We start from the raw sequence: 10,494 nt of genomic DNA on the forward strand, positions 1-10,494 counted from the left end.
GAGAAACGGAGCGAGTCACTCAGCTGGATTCCTGCCTGGCCGCCCAGCCCAAGCCGCAATCACTGCCTGTTGGCTCCCTTTCCATCTGCAATCGGTTTAACTGGCAGTTTAAAGCCTCATTGACAAGACCCATGAATAATTAGTGGGGAGATTGACACCGAAATGCCCACAATACCTGCAAACAATCACTGCTGTATCAGGCCACTGCCTACAAGAGATCACAGCCTCAAGGAGCTTCTTTATGGGGCTTCTTCATACAAGGAAGTGGTTGGGTAAGGAAGAGACACACTGGGTTTGTGTATAGACCTCTTCTCCAAAAGGCCTTTTTTGTCTCCAAGAAAGGTCAAAGGGTTGGATGACTCCCTCCTACATCAGCAGCTGAGACATGCAGGAAGCATTTTAATCCCAAGGAAAGCATTAATTACCTCTTAAATAAAAAGCAAACACGCTAAATCCACCCAAATATCCCAGAGTGACCTCACCACCCCGGTAAGTCCCTGTAAACAAGCCTCAACCCTCCCCATCCCTCTCGGAAACAGGGTTTAGGCACCAGTAGAACCCCCACTTAGTGTGACCTGGGAAGCTCCCAGACCTCAGCTCCATCTAAACCTGCCCTGGGGCAGCTTGAGGCCGGTTCCTCTTGTCCCATCCCTTGTTCCTTGGGAGCAGAGCCCATCCCCTCCTGGCTCCATCCTCCTGGCAGGCACTTGTAGGGAGCCATCAGGTCCCCCCTGAGCCTTCTCTTCTCCATCTGAACCCCCCAGGTCCCTCAGCCCTTCCCCATCACACTTGGGCTCCAGGCCCTGCACCAGCTCCATTCCCTTCTCTGGCCCCGCTCCAGCCCCTCAAGGTCTCTCTTGTAGTGAGGGCCCAGAGCTGAGCACAGGATTCGAGAAGGAATCCTAGGCACAAGCCTCAAATCCTCCCCAAGCTCTTCAATGACCTGCTCCAGGATTACACCTTCCTCCCAACACCCTCATAGAGCCCTCAGTGCATCACCCCATCACCCCAGAACCTTCGGGTACCAACTCCCAACCGGCATCCACAGTGCTGTCGCCACCTCCAAGCCTGAAAATGTAATCTATTTTATTTGCTTTGCTGCAATTCTGCAGTAGGCAACAGGCCCATTGACTTGATTTTAGACCCAGGCAATTTGATTTATGATGAGGGGACTGTCAACTCAAGAGACTTAGCAATATGAGGTTAAGTGGCCCAAGATATAATCTATTAGAGTGGCTCAGAACAACACTTGGACATTGAAGGGTACAGCCAGTCCATGACATCCTTTTAAATGCTACCCCCAAAATACCTACTACAGGAAATGCTGATCTTCACCTTGTGCTATTTAAGTCGGATGCGAGATGCTTCGCCTGAGCAAGCTGTGTAAATAGGAGCCCAAAACTGCATCTAACCTCAGGTTGGGGGAGGGAGAAGTTTCATTTCGGCTCAGAAAGGGGGGAAGGGAGGCAAAAATGTGGGGATCAGACATTTATAAAGAGATTGTCCAAGTTACAGCAGAGTTTTAAGGGAGTTTTAAGAGAAATGGCAAGATATAAAGAAAATAAGATTAAGAATTAAAGGCAAGCTTGCTCTAAGGGGGGAAAAAAGCCCAAGCTGCTTTAGCACAGTGCCCCATGGTAAATCTGAAAGTGAAACACATCCTTCTGAGCCTTCCCAGCCAACAGCAGCACAACCTTACAGCCCATCACCTCCACGTACTCTGGGATCCAGCAGCCTGGACCCAAAACCTGGCTCTCAAGCAGCCAGAGATGCAGTGGTTCGGGAACAGGAGGATTCAGTTTTGTCATGCCTAAGGAATTACAGTAAAACCAGGACAAGCTATTTCCAAGGCAGAGATCAGCTGCCAGCAGCACAGATGTGGGGAGGCCAGATTTGTGCATCACCCAAAGAAAGGGGCTTTTTGCCTCCCTCCTATCCCCATCCCACCCTTTATCCAGTGGGAAGGAAGTAACAGCTGACATCAGCAACACCTGGATCAGGAGCCACAAACCCCAATAAATCAGTGCAAGAAGCATTCACTAATCCCCACAGGTTTAGAAAGCTGAATGTGCCCAAAGATGAAGGGAGCAAGAGAGGCAGAGCTCAATCACAATGCGTAATGGATTCAGTATGTGACAACACACGATGCATGGAGATAGACGCGAGCATAGAAGAACTCCCCTCTACCACCCAAGAAGGTCCTTGTTTGCACTGAACACCCTTCAGGGGAGCACTCTGGACCTTGGAACCACTCCTTGGCAGAAAGCTTCCCCCACTATTCCATTCCCTATAAAAACGAGGCTTTTCTCTCAGGTTATTGAGCAATGACAAGCTATTTAACCAACACGCAGGCAGCGTCCCACCAGCATCTGTGGGGATTTGGGGAGGAAGCGAGGAGAACGCAGCGGTGAGCTAAAGAGGAAAAAGCAGCAAAGGCAAAACCACCAGCATTCAGCTTCTTCATAGGTTTGGAAAGTCAAGACACGCATTAAAGTAGCTGTGTCTAATCACTGTTTATAGACGGGGCTGGCAGGCAAAAGCAACTGCTATAAACAGCCTTTTAAATCCCTTTTCCCAGCATTGCTCTTACAGTATCCTTACAAAGGTCTGTTAAACACCAGCAGTGTACTCAGGGTAAGGGAAAACCATCCGGGAGAAGAGCCGGAAGAGGAATATTTGGCTTGAGGAGGGATGGAGAAGGAATGAGGTGCCTGGGTCCCACATACACACTAACACTGCACCCCTACAGGACCCTCTTGGACCCCTGTGTGGACAAAGCTTTCCCCTCCATGTATTCCAGCATGGATAAGGAAGCAGCTCATTGGTGTGACACTGCCCTCTCCTGAGCAGAAGGAGCTGCTCAGCCTCACGCCTAGCGCCATACAATGATGGGGAGCAAAAAACAGCCCAAAGCAACCAGTTTGTTGTAAGCCAAAACATCACTCACCCCGCAATTGGCACCAGCAGAGCCCAAAGCAGCCTCCTCACGCCAGAAGGACTTAGCTTCGTTCTGCACAAGGGCGAGCAACCACCATTTGGTCTCCTTAACACTTAATTACCAGCTGCTGCAGCCTACCAAAGCCTCTTTGTAGCCACAGCCAAGTGGCTCCCAGGTGGATCCCATTCCTTCATCTCAATATCAAGAAGGTGCAAAGCATCTCATTAGAGGGGCTGTGGATGGGGCAACAGCCTTTCTGGGTGCATCTTCTCAAGAGAAAGGGGGTCCAAACCAGCCTCCAGGGAAAGCATGTTCCTACACCCCATGTTTGTAGGAATGCTGCTCTCAGGAGGAGGCCTAAGCACCCATCTTCATCCAACCACAACACTTAGTGTCAGTGATAACCGCGCCAGCCCATAGCTCTACAGCAGCAATGCCATGAGGATTTCAAAGGTACAACCACATCCTTTCATCTTCACCCTCAGGAAGCTTTCCAAAGTGAGTTAAAGGACAATATTCCCTGCAGGTGTGTGGCTGTTAGAAGGGGACCCAGCTCTAACTTCCACCACCTGTGAGCATCCAAGTGCCTCCTAGCAAAAGACAGGGTGAAGGAGCCATCTGCTACCAGCATCTTCAGCTCAACCTGGGAGACCACTTGCAACTGAGTTACTGTCACCCACACCTTAAGAAAACACCCAACAAAACCCTAAATATACTGATTTGGGCATTGAACAGCGTGAAAAACTACAGCAGTTTTAATGCAGGATCGAATTGCCACGGCAGTTCATGGATAAATCTACAACAAATAGCCCCTGGCCTCTGCAACCGGCTCAGTATCTTGTTATAATCTCCCTGCTTCATAAAAGCAATTTGTTGCCTTGCAAAACCAAGCCCCTTTCTCATTAATTCCAAGCCAGCAGTCGTTGAACCTACAACTTGACACCGAATAGATGGATCCGAGCAGAACTCGTTTCATTGGCGCTGCTCGTTGTCATGCTTCGCATTCAAGTACAGGATTCATCCCAGGGAAGAGAGGAACACACTTATTCGATAGAGAAAGTACAGCTTGACAGAGACACCCACTCTAAAATTAACTCTGCCTTAAAGCAGAGCTTGTATTTGACACCTTCTAAAGCAAAGAGAGATATTCCGGAGCTAAACAGTGCTGGGATATTGGTGTGAAGACGTCACGATGGAGGAAAAGAGGTTAAAATAGCACGATTAAGGATTCAGGATGCATCCTGATCAGGTGGATGAAGGCTGTATAATGTATTAATGGACCACTTCCCGTAGCAATCTGATGACTGATGAACACAGGCAAAATGCAAGGCAGGAAATCCATTTAGTTCAGCTTTTCCCCAGCCACACCTGCCAAGAGCAAGCTGGCAATATATATGAAGGAACAAAGGTAAAAGGCATTTATCCCGCATCACTGTGTGATCCAACCCCTAAAAAAGCTCTTTAGGAATAAGCACTGGTCTAACTTTGGTCCTTAATACACAAGTCTGAATGTCCTGGCTGCTGGGAGCACCCCAATGAGAACACAGCATCCGAGCAGTGCAATAGGGTTTAATGTTCTCCACACAGAGCCTAACTTTCTAACAGAGGAAAATCCACATGGGCTTACTGAGCAAACACTCATTTCCCTTCACAGAGGGACAAAGAGCCAGCAAAGAGAACCATAATTCAATATCTGCTTCACTTCACATGCAGCACGGTCACCACCATTCCGATTACCCACCCGTAATCCCTTCCCAGCCCCAAAATAACCCTTAAGCCAACACGATTAGCAGCAATAACACAGACCCACCCCTAAACACCCAGTACATGGAGAGTTTGACAAAGGCAGGTTTTTAGCCTGGCTGAAGAATCCCCGTTTCCATCTCGCCAGGGGTGAAATTTCACAGCTTCCAACATCAGGAATTGCTACAGCAGACCTTTTCCAGAGGAAAGGCTCACATTTCCACTGCAACTCCTCCAAGCCCAGTTTTCCAAGCAGTGAATAGACAGGACTTGGGAGAGAGCTTCTATAAAACAGCAATGAGACTGATTCTTCCCCCCCCCCCCCCCCTTTTTCCTGAATTATTCCTTTTTCTGAGCAATTCCTTTGCCAAGCATCAAGACAAAATAATACCCTTTATAGTCACCTTCTCTGCTCAGGGCTGGGAAGAAATAGGGGGCCTTAACATGGGGCTTTGTCCCTAAGAGCCATCCAGGACATCCCCATCGCATCCTCAGAGCGTGCGAGGGGAGTTTGGGTGCTGGATAGGCACAGGGTGCTCACGCAGCGGTGTAAGGAGCAATAAATTCCTTTGGGATTTTGCTGTCTCAGGGTTTTACAGTGCTGGACAATCCCAGTGGAAAGCCCCGGGGCTGTGGGACACTGCAGATGCCATTCTTTTGAAAGCCATGTATAAAAATGAAGCATTACCTGTAAAACAAGTAGGGTTTAATGGGGAAAAAGGGGGTGGCTGGATCCATACCCTGGAAACTTGGGGTGTCCTGGAGACCCAAGGGAGTACCCTGAGACCTGTCCTTAGGTGGGCGCCCACTCATATCCCTCATCACACAGCAGCATCCCACCACATCGTAACTTTGCTTGGGATGCTCCCTGCTAAGGGTACCACCCGTGGGGGTGCGGAGCGCCGTTTTGGGGGGGGGGCACAGAGGGCAAAGAACCATCTTTTGGGGTGAAGAATCAGCTTTTCGGACAACAGAGCACCTTTTGGGGGGTCAAACCCGGAATATCACCATACGCACACCCCGGCTCAGCATCATCATCCCCCCACACACACACACACCCAGGGACACGGGGGATGCGGGATGCAAAGGGCCACCCCTTCCTCCCCGTCCAACCGGTCCAACCCTTTACCTGCCGCCGCTGCGAAAGCCTCCAGGTCGCTAAGCGCCGGGATGGGATCGGGGCGGAGGAGGACACCCCTGCTGCTCCCCGCGTTGGCAGGGGTGGGATAGGGACAGCGAAGGGAGGGACGGAGGTGGCACCACCGCGTCCGTGTCCCCGGCTCGGCACGGCTCGGCTCGGCTCTGCCGCCCGCTCCCGGCAGCGGGGCGGGGGCTCGGGCGGGCGGCTCCGCCCCGGACAGCGGCGGCAGGAGGAGGAGGAGGAAGAGGAGGAGGAGGAGGAAGAGAAGCAGGGTGGACCCAAAGGGGAGCCCGTCTGCCCTGGGGTGTCCCTGCGGGGGTGCGAGCAAGCCTCTCCCAGCCACAGGGGTTCGGGTTTGGGGGTTACACTGCTAAGGGAAAGGTTGGGGCATCCCTGCCAAGGGGGGAACTCAGCCACATCGTGGTGATGCCCCAAAGCTCGGCTCTGGGAGCCCTGAAGGGATGGGAAAGCTGGGGGGGGGGGGGGGGGCTTGGTAATGCACTGTGGGGTTTGGATATACCGAGCCCCAAAAGGGCAGCGAACCCCCAGCTGCATCCCACATAGAGGCATAGAATGGTTTGGGTTGGAAGGGAGCTTAAAGCTCCTCCAGCTCCAACCCCTGCCACAGGCAGGGACCCCTTCCACTGGAGCAGCTTGCTCCAAGCCCCTGTGTCCAGCCTGGCCTTCATCACACATCACCAACGTCTTCCTCCTCTGAGCTGCGACGTCTGCAAGTTGTTCACCCCAGGGAGCAACTTGTATGTACACACAGGGTGTACATACTCACACACATAGGATGTACACACACACATAGGATGTACATACACACATAGGATGTACACACACACATAGGATGTACACATACACATAGGATGTACATACGTGCACAGAGGGTGTAGCTAAAACAAAAAGCTAACCTGGAAAACCTCCACAAGCGAATATATGGCTCTGTACACCCCGAGCTGCTCTTAACTGGGCACCAGTAAATCCCTGCTTGGCAGCAGGGAGCAGAGTGGTCACGAGGGTAAATACATCATTCACATTTCTAGTGTTGGGGTACTTATATCGAAGGCAGTTGTGTCTCAAAGCCCACTAGGAGGGATGTTTTACACAGCAGGGGTTCCCACTTGGATGGAGGGGACCCCTGGACCTGTTCTACACACTGTGGCCATCCTGGTGCAGGGTTCTTGAGTTGTAACGGCTTCATGGAGTCATGGAATCATAGGATGGGTTGTGTTGGAAGGGAGCTTAAAGCTCCTCCAGCTCCAACCCCCTACCACGAGCAGGGACCCCTTCCACTGGAGCAGCTTGCTCCAAGCCCCTGTGTCCAGCCTGGCCTTGGGAAAGGTTTGGGGGGGAGGAAGATGGGACAAAGGAAAGCTTGGAAAGTTTGGGTAAAACAATGCGTGTTTTGTTGTGTCTACACCAAGCTCAGGACCTGTTTTCTGCACACTAACATCACAGATGAATCAGGGCACGAAGGATGTCCAGGGCCACCCAGCACCATGGGCAAAACTGAACTGTATCCTCGATGTGAATCCTTCGCCCTTCTTGATGCGAGGTGGCAAAACACTCACCTCAGAGCAATAAATCCCTTCTTTTCCATGCAAATGGTCCATTTTCCACCATTTGGGCCTATGCATGGAGCCAGAGAGGCTGAGGAAGTTGGGGCTGTTCAGCCTGGAGAAGAGAAGGCTGCGTGGGGACCTAATAGCAGCCGTCCAGTACCTGAAGGGGGCCTATAGGGATGCTGGGGAGGGACTCTTCATCAGGGACTGTAGTGACGGGACAAGGGGTGATGGGTTCAAACTGAAACAGGGGAAGTTTAGATTGGATCTAAGGAGGAAATTCTTTCCTGTGAGGGTGCTGAGGCACTGGAATGGGTTGCCCAAGGAAGTTGTGAATGCTCCATCCCTGGCAGTGTTCAAGGCCAGGTTGGATGAAGCCTTGTGTGGGATGGTTTAGTGTGAGGTGTCCCTGCCCATGGCAGGGGGTTGGAACTGGATGATCTTGAGGTCCTTTCCAACCCAAACTATTCTATGATTCTATGATTCTAAGTTTGAAAAGGAGGGGATGTGCTGTCAAAATAACAAGCAAGAGAAAGATCCAGGCTCATCCTTACCCGGATAAAGCCAACAGCTCCCTTTCTCTCTAAGAGACATAGAAACAACCCAAGAAACTGCATCCACCAGCAGGAAAGCCTCCCCTGAAGGAAAAGATTGGAGCTAAAAAATCAATGTATAAAGCCTGATCTGAAGTAGAGATTCCCATCCCTAAGCAGAAGAGATGCAGGGCTGCCTTACAGGCAGTGGCACTGGTAGCTGTTGGCCATCACTGCGGTGTTGCTCCATCACTGGCAGTGTTCAAGGCCAGGTTGGATGAAGCCTTGGGTGGGATGGTTTAGTGTGAGGTGTCCCTGCCCATGGCAGGGGGGTTGGAACTGGATGATCTTGAGGTCCTTTCCAACCCTAACTTCTATGATTCTAAATGCTTTTCCTTCTGTTGCTGACAGCAGGCATTTCGAACTCCAAAGTCCTTCGGAGCTGTGATTATCTATAATCCTGATGGAAACACATCCCATGGGAGCGTTTTAGTTGCTCGCCTGTTTGCTGGGGCCAGGGCAGAGCTTCAGGCTGTGTTTTCCCACAGGCTTAAAGGTGGATGTATGGGGGGGGGTATGGGCCTGATGCCCATAACAAAGTCATGACTGTCCTTGTGACTTTAGACAGCAGGGAAGAAATTGTACAGGCTTGGGTGTCTGCCTAGGGATCGTCTCCTTTTCATTCCAGCAGAAATAGTCCAGCCACTGGGGATATCAAGGGGAAAATATCTTCTTCTGGCACCGGGAGGAAATACTCCTCTAAGTTGTGAGGTTCCAGAAGCACGGAAGTCGGGAAGCGATTTGCTTTTTAGCATCCATTTGCTGAGCAAAATGCCTCCAAAAAGGACCAGAGTTTGCACATTTTCATAGAATCATAGAACAGTTTGGGTTGGAAAAGACCTCAAGATCATCCAGTTCCAACCCCCTGCCATGGGCAGGGACACCTCACACTAAACCATCCCACACAAGGCTTCATCCAACCTGGCCTTGAACACTGCCAGGGATGGAGCACTCACAACCTCCCTGGGCAACCCATTCCAGTGCCTCACCACCCTCACAGGAAAGAATTTCCTCCTTAGATCCAATCTAAACTTCCCCTGTTTAAGTTTGAACCCGTTACCCCTTGTCCTGTCACTGCAGTCCCCAATGAAGAGTCCCTCCCCAGCATCCCTATAGGCCCCCTTCAGGTACTGGAAGCTGCTCTGAGGTCTCCACGCAGCTTCTCTTCTCCAGGCATATGCTTTTTTCAGCATATTTCTTCCATTTGTCCTGTTGAATCCCACACAAGCTCCTGCGGGGATGCAGGGATGGGGATGGTTTCCTTTCCAAGCCATCTCCAAGCAGCTATGAGGAGGGGAATGAAGAGCAGACTGTCTATGCCCCCTGCTAAAGGCTGTGCAGTTGATGGAGATAGTCACGGAGCAGCCGATGGAAGGAAATTTCATAGGAATTTTGAGGCAGCTTTTAGGAGAACAGATGGAATTTTGGATTGGGAATGTTGTTTTCAGGTTTAAAAGCGCCTTACCCTGCTTAGAGCCTTGAATGCTCAAAGCTATCTTAAATGCCTCCCTCTGGCACAGTTGGGATTTCTGCGGTGCTCGTTCCTCACTATATATCCGCAGCCACACTCGATGCACCTCTAAACCCTTCCTTAAACCCCTTTGTACTCCTGCGACATTCCCAGTGTGTGATCGCTTTCTAAGCGGCTCCATTAGGACCTAGCTCAGCGCTGATGCTTTAAACCAGGCGTAGGCAGATTTCACACCGCATCCTGAAAGCGTTTTTCGTTACACACTTATGGAAAGGAGAAATCGCTCCAGAAGGGAATGTTTTTGTGTTCTGGCAGGGAAATACGAGACTGGAGATGTTGGGATGCAAAGGGCATCACGTGCAAAGCCTTAGAGGAGGCGGTGCGGCGCTATTTGGGGTGTGGGGATGGTGAAGGAGATGCTGCAGGGAGTGGAAACAGAGGGAAAGGGGTGAATGGTCTTTGACCACAGCATCACCCTCCTCTAAGAAAAAGTGGGGTTTCACCCTTTCTGTGGGTAGGGGAAGCCTCCTTTTCTTACTTCCAGGCTCATAGGAGGGACATCCTCCCTGGAGAAACACTTGCCCAAGGCCATCTGATGACACATCCATGCGTCTTTCTCAGTGTCGCAGGATATCTTGTTCATCCCCAATATATCAGAGCAGTTTGGATGCTGGTTTCTTGCATTTCATAGAACCCCAGACTGGTTTGGGTTGAAGGGACCTTAAAGCCGATCCAGTTCCAACCCCTGCCACGGGCAGGGACCCCTTCCACTGGAGCAGCTTGCTCCAAGCCCCTGTGTCCAACCTGGCCTTGAGCACTGCCAGGGATGGGGCGGCCACAGCTTCTCTGCTCAGGGTTGGGAAGGCCTGGAAAACAAGACAGGGTACGGCGAAAGCGCAACAGATTCCCCCATAGCTGCCTTTTGTGGGGAAGAGCAAGGAACACCTAATTCATCGGTGATGAAACCAGTGCCGCAGCTGGATGGAAGGCACTGAGCAAGGATGGCGGAGTTGCAATGCTCCCTGTCTATCGTTCAGAAG

General features: G+C 51.2%; 1 protein-coding gene across 1 annotated transcript in view; it reads right to left on the reverse strand.

The window, feature by feature from the left end:
• GDPD5 (glycerophosphodiester phosphodiesterase domain containing 5) overlaps positions 1–6,007 on the reverse strand; it is a 176,241-nt gene extending 170,234 nt beyond the window's left edge. Inside the window, exon 1 of the mRNA XM_065678917.1 lies at positions 5,811–6,007. The gene's annotated coding sequence lies outside the window, so the exon portion shown is untranslated. The remainder of the gene's footprint in view (positions 1–5,810) is intronic.
• Positions 6,008–10,494: the final 4,487 nt, after the last annotated feature.

Source organism: Lathamus discolor, chromosome 4, assembly GCF_037157495.1.
Source record: "Lathamus discolor isolate bLatDis1 chromosome 4, bLatDis1.hap1, whole genome shotgun sequence".
NCBI classification, from domain to species: Eukaryota; Metazoa; Chordata; class Aves; order Psittaciformes; family Psittacidae; genus Lathamus; species Lathamus discolor.